This window comes from Lepisma saccharinum, chromosome 25 (assembly GCF_977018435.1).
Source record: "Lepisma saccharinum chromosome 25, izLepSacc3.1, whole genome shotgun sequence".
In the NCBI taxonomy this organism is placed as follows: Eukaryota; Metazoa; Arthropoda; class Insecta; order Zygentoma; family Lepismatidae; genus Lepisma; species Lepisma saccharinum.
The window spans coordinates 28,439,774-28,446,054 of NC_139253.1; positions in this window are offsets into that span (position 1 = coordinate 28,439,774).

Consider the following 6,281-nt stretch of genomic DNA (forward strand, 5'->3'; position numbering starts at 1 on the left):
ACCGGGTATCGAACCCGGGACCCATTGCTCACAAGGCAACGACGATACCACTACCCCATTGGGGAGGCCCATTTCCTTCAGTCTCTCACGCCACTGTTAAGATATGTTAATTAGTCTTCTTATTTTATGGCGATTTTCTTCCACTTTTAACTAACCACGACGATGAGAATGAGTGATGATGTGTCCAAACTGGGACTCGAACTCGGAACTTTCGGTGCCGAGGTCGAATGTATACCAATTAATTACCTTGCTCAGCCATCTAAATCAGTGATAAAAGTAGGACTGAAATGGACGAATGGGTTTACTTAATGTTTGAAACCAGAATCAGCAAATTACCAACGTGTGACGACAACCAGTGACCTACGGGGGACAGTTTTGAGTGTATTTTCCATCCACGTTCAGCAAACGTTCTACCGCTTAGTCAACATTTATTCAACCACAGATTCAAGAATCGAACACGAAATACATAACAAAGCAGCGTACATGACTGTTCCGCCAGTGGGTATTTTATTGTAAGCGTGTGCAGGCGACATCTGATATCCAAGCCATGTTTATATGAGCTGGAGAAAGAAGTTATTCAGGTTGGAAAATCAACGCTGGCGCTTACTTTATACAAAATAAATATCCCTCTCTGGCTCGCGAATAATACTTGGACAGCCTCTGACACTGCGGAATGTCACAGTCAATTGTTTAACACAATGCCAGGCGCACATTTATTTTAGTATTCTGCTTCAGGGAACGTCTGTATATTGCTTTTGAGAGCGAACTGAATTTAATTGTCACGCAGTGTTCTGCATTCAATATTGGTGTAAATATTGAGTTAAAAGTTAATATAAACCTGAGATTGTGTACTATATGTTTTGTTTTTTTCATTTGTTTTGGTATTGTAAATCTCAATTTCTACTGAAGTAATGGGTATCTACACTCTGTCGCCAGAATCTCTGGAGCAGCGAACAAAAACAAGTCCTCTGCGCAAGTAGGACTCAACCAATGAACACGTAAGATGAGAAGTGAGTGCATGCAGGGAAAAATGTGGCTGCAGCTACTAGTCGTTTGCAGCAGCGTGCACTGATTCACAACACACTAGCTTTCTCCCCTTCTCTACCGTTCAGCGCGGCCGTGCTCCAGAGATTCCCGAGGCAGATTGTAGTTCACGTCGCCTTTCCACATTCCTAGGCGATGGAGGCAGTAGCGTAGTCAGAAATTTCAAATGGGGGGCCCAGTGTTTGTTGGGAAAATACTAAACAAAGTTGCGCCTAACATTAAGAAACACAGTGGCATGGTCAAAAGGGGTAAAGGTGGCGGGGGATTTTGGGAACAATTAAACAATTTGCCCCTAGAGGCAAGGGGCGGGGAGAAGGAATCGGTTTCCATGATGAAGTTTTGTCATTTGTGCGTGACCTTCAGACTGGCTATTTTCCTACTGCAGAGCAGTTAAGAACAGTGAACAAGTAGTAGACCTCATAAAAGGACTTAAGTTAAATGAGATGAAGACGACAATGTTTAGCTTAGACGTGAAAAGTATGTTCCCGAGCATCAAGAGGGGACACGTTTTGGACATTATTAAAAAGAGAATGGGACAAGAAATTATAGGAGAATGGGATAGTGAAAGGCGCTGGAAACCATTTGGAATAACGGTTACAGTATAATGGGAGATAAAATAATGATAATGAGTGAAGGACTAAATATAGGTTCCAGTCTAAGCCCAGCATTGGCTGAATTGGTTATGAATGAATGGGAAAAGAAAGTGATAGAAAAGGGAGGTGACAAAATGATTCTGTTTTGCAGATATGTGGACGACTGTTTTGGCATATGGAAGGGAACGAAGAGGCAGCTTGACATTTTTGCCAAAGAAATTCAAGATGAAGAAAGAGGGATATTATTGGAACTTGAAATAGAAGAAGAAGACAAGTTAAGCTATCTAGATATATTGATGAAAAGGAAAAGAGGACAAGAAATTGAAACCGCTTGGCATCAGAAGAAGTGTGCAGCAGGGGTATTCTGCCACAAAAGAAGTGATGTAAGTGAGGCGACAAAAATAAATTTTATAAAGAATATGGAGGACAGAATCAAGAAAATATGCATGAAAGAATGTGAAAAAGAAGGCAAAATAAATAGCCTATGGAAACAGCTGGAAAAGAATGGCTATGAGAAGCAGGATAGACTGGACATAAACAGAAGAAGTAAGAAAACGGGCAGGGGAGAATTGGAAGAGAAAGAAAAAGAGGAGAGAAGGTTTGGAATAAGGAGTATGGGGAAGACCACAGAAAAGATATGCAAAGTGCTTAGGAAAGCAGGAATTAAAACTTACAGGAAGGGAGGAAGAAGCATCTTAGGAATAGCGAGGAATGCTAACAAGAAAAAGGAAAACAGAGAAGAGGAAGAAGAAGGGATTATCTACGAAGTAAAATGTAAAGAATGTCAGAGTGTGTACATAGGAGAAACGAAAAAAAGGCTGAAAGACAGGTTGAAACAACATAGGGATGATGTACGACTTAAGAGAGAGAGAAATGCAATATTTAAACACACGAGAGAAACAGGACATGACATAGAGTGGGATGAGGCTAAGCAGATAGGAAGGGAGAAGAGAATGCTAGTGAGAAAATGGAAGGAAGCCAAGGAAATAGAGAAGAAAGGCGAAGAAGACACTATGAACTGGAATGGGGGACTGAAGTTAAACAAAGAATGGAAGAAGATGTTGGAAAGAGTGGAAAGGACAAGAGAAAAAGAGGAGAGGAGAAGGAAGAAAAATGAAGGGAAAAGAGCGTGAGATTAAAAAGTCCAACCACATTCTATATGGAAGTGTTTAGCCTTTTAGGTGAAAGTAAAGTTGGAAAGTGAAAGTCATCTGCTAGAAAGTTCCAAACAACTTTCTAAATAGTCTGGAGGGAGTAATGTTTGTGTATATATATTACCCTTCTTGTTGTATCTGGTTACTTTTGTACTTGATACAGAGTCTGAAGAAGACCTTGCTAGAAGGTTGAAACGTTACGTTAGTTTATGTTTTTTAATAAAATAAATTACTGCCTTGGTCAGCATTTTTACAAATGAAATGCATAATAGTTTTGGATCAGTAGCAAACGTTCACCTGTAGAGGAGGGGTACTCTGAGGTACACCAAAATCAGGTCTAATTATTAAGGCATAATAGAATTCTTAACTTCTTAGTCACATGACTTCCGTGACATAATGGTTAGCATAACGCGGCTACAGGTTCGAATCATGTCCACGGCATGGCAGCCTACTCGATCAATTGAGCCAAGACGCCAGAGGCTCCAGATTCGAATTCCGACCTCGGCATTTGTCTCTCTTCATCAAATTCATCATATCATCACGCATCCTCATCTTCAGGACTAGACCAAAAAGAATAACATAAGAGTGAAGTAAACTAAATCAATCACTCCACCAATGATTAAGAAAAGAGGTAGAAAACTGACAAAGGGCACCCGCAGAAGGGAGCGATGGGGGCACTTGTCCCCCGAGATATTTGGAAAGACTTCATATAATTCAAATTTTGAAATTGTAGCCGAAGGCGTGGGCGATGGGTGTCGTGAAAGACCTCAGATTATGTGCCTATACAAATTATCCTAATGCTGGGGACGCATTATGAGAATTCTCACCTGGGGGAAACCATCAGCTCACGTTCAGCATTGCTGCCCCCCTGAGAAAAAATCATGCAGGAGGTCTTGTAACTAACGTTAAATAACCCAAACAGAAAAAGATGAAAGTGGTGTGATTGGCAACACGCTCAGGCGAGTTCACATTTACTAGGAAGCGTGATTGGTACTATCGCAATCAGATGTGATCTTAGAATAAGTAAAACAAGGAACTCGCTTCCTTGTGAAAATTTATCATGGCAAAGAACGTAAGGCGCTTTTCCAACGCCGCTAAGCTACAGACACCACCGTCAATATTATAAATTATAACCAAAAATCATTCTGTCTTGCTTCTCGCTCGTTTCATTAACTTAGATTCTTGTCCTCTGTCGTAATAGCAGAGATCGCTTAAGACGGCAAAGTGCGCTTCATCCGATGCCATCATTTACCGGCAGCTTCTCTCGGGGTAATGACTACGTGCATTATTTAGTGATGGGGTAAATTGCTTTGGTACCTTCTTGATCCTCACAAGTCAAGCTTCTATTCGGCTGCGTCTACACTGACTGCGTGGGAAATCTGTTGTTGGGAGGTAATTGCAAATCCCCGAAAGCAACTCCTGCTTCCAAACTTCAAAGTTCATCTTTGTTGATAAGGGTTAGTCTTTGGTCCGCAGTAACTCCTATTGTGTATAATGCATCTGTATGTGTTTACCTTGGAGGGTGACATCGTGCAACTCGCGCAAGGGTTTCTCCAAGCACCGAATACTAGATTCTCCTTTGCCACTTTTCATCTTTCTCTGCTTCCTACATCCCCTATCCTTCTCCGATGGTGCAGTCGCCTTGCAATCAAGGGGTCCCAGGATTAATTCCCGGTGGGGACACATTGCACAGTGGTTTCTGATCAAACTTTAAGCTGAAGGTCCATCCCTGATTAGCTTGCCGAGTATAAAGTGAACTTAAAATATATTTTGCTCCCTCTGCGCCCTGTCTTTCCTCTATGTCACAAAAGAGGAAGAGAAAGTAAAGAAACAAGAAATAGGAAGTAGAAGGAAATAGAAAAGAGGAACAGGGAAAAATTATGGAAAAGAAATCAAGAATATGAAGGAAAGGGAAAAGACAAAGAAGGCAAATAGAAAAAACAAAGCCAGAAGAAGGAAAGGCAAAGAATAACAACAAAAATAGAAGAAGATAAGGATAAACTACGGAGAGGAGAATATAGAAGATGAAGAAAAGATAAAGAAGAAAACAGATAAACAAAGGGCAGATGAATAAAATACAAAAAGAAACAAAACGAAACAGATGAAAAAGAAGAAAATAGAAAAAGAGAAATAAAATAAGTGAAGGAAAGGATCTGAAGAAAAGGGAAAGGAGAACGAAAAATAGAAAAACAAAGATCATGAAAAGTAAGTACAAAGAAACTCAAACTGCAAGGAGAACAATGAGAAAAAAGAAGACTACTGAAGTATATCAGTGTTGATATATAAGTAAATCAAATTTCCGAATATCGGTATTTCGATTATATTGATACTGCTTTCAAGGCTGCACATATCTAACAATTCTACATTATTGTATAGTTTGAAAACTACAGAACACTATCGGTGTGGGACTAGCTTCATAAATTTTCAGAAATTATATTCCGCAGCCGACTGTGTAGCGGAGTAGATAGCACAGCGCACTACGACGCCAGGGGTTCGGTTTCGAATCCCGACCTGGGCATGAGTGTTCGTTGTGAGTTTCTCTTCATCAATTATATCATATCATCACTCATCCTCATCGTTGCGATTTGACAAAAATTGAAGTAAAACGACAGAAAATAACCAAAGCGAAAACTGTTTATACACTGAGACACGAAACACAGGGAGAGAGGGGGAAGGGAGACACAGATAGATAGAAAGAGAGGGAGAGAGAGGAATATAGAAAGGAAAGAAGATGGAAAGATAGGAAGATAGAAAGATAGAAAAAGATGAAGACAGAAAGAGAGGAAGATAGAAAGAGATGAAGATAGAAAGAGAGGAAAATAGAAAGAGAGGAAGATAGAAAGAGAGGCAGATAGAAAGATACAAAGAGAGGAAGATAGAAAAATACAAAGAGAGGAAGATAGAAAGAGAGGAAAATAGAAAGAGAGAAAGATAGAAGAATAGAAAGGGAGGAAGATAGAAAGAGAGGAAGACAGAAAGAGAGGAAGATAGAAAGAGAGGATAGAAATAGAAGAATATAGAAAGAGAGGAAGATAGAAAGAAAGGAAGATACAAAGAGATGAAGATAGAAAGATACAAAGAGAGGAAGATAGAAAGAGAGGAAGATAGAAAGAGAGGAAGATAGAAAGAGAGGAAGAGAGGAATATTGAAAGGGAAAAAGATAGAAAGAGAGGAAGATAGAAATATACAAAGTGAGGAAGATAGAAATATACAAAGTGAGGAAGATAGAAAGATACAAAGTGAGGAAGATAGAAAGATACAAAGTGAGGAAGATAGAAAGATACAAAGTGAGGAAGATAGAAAGATACAAAGTGAGGAAGATAGAAAGAAAGGAAAATAGAAAGAGAGGAAGATAGAAGAATAGAAAGAGAGGAAGATAGAAAGATAGAGGGAGTGGAAGATCGAAAGAGAGGAAGATAGAAGGAGAGGAAGAAAGGAAGAGAAAAAGAAAGAGAGAAGAAAGAATTGTGATAAAGAGAAAGGGAACGGC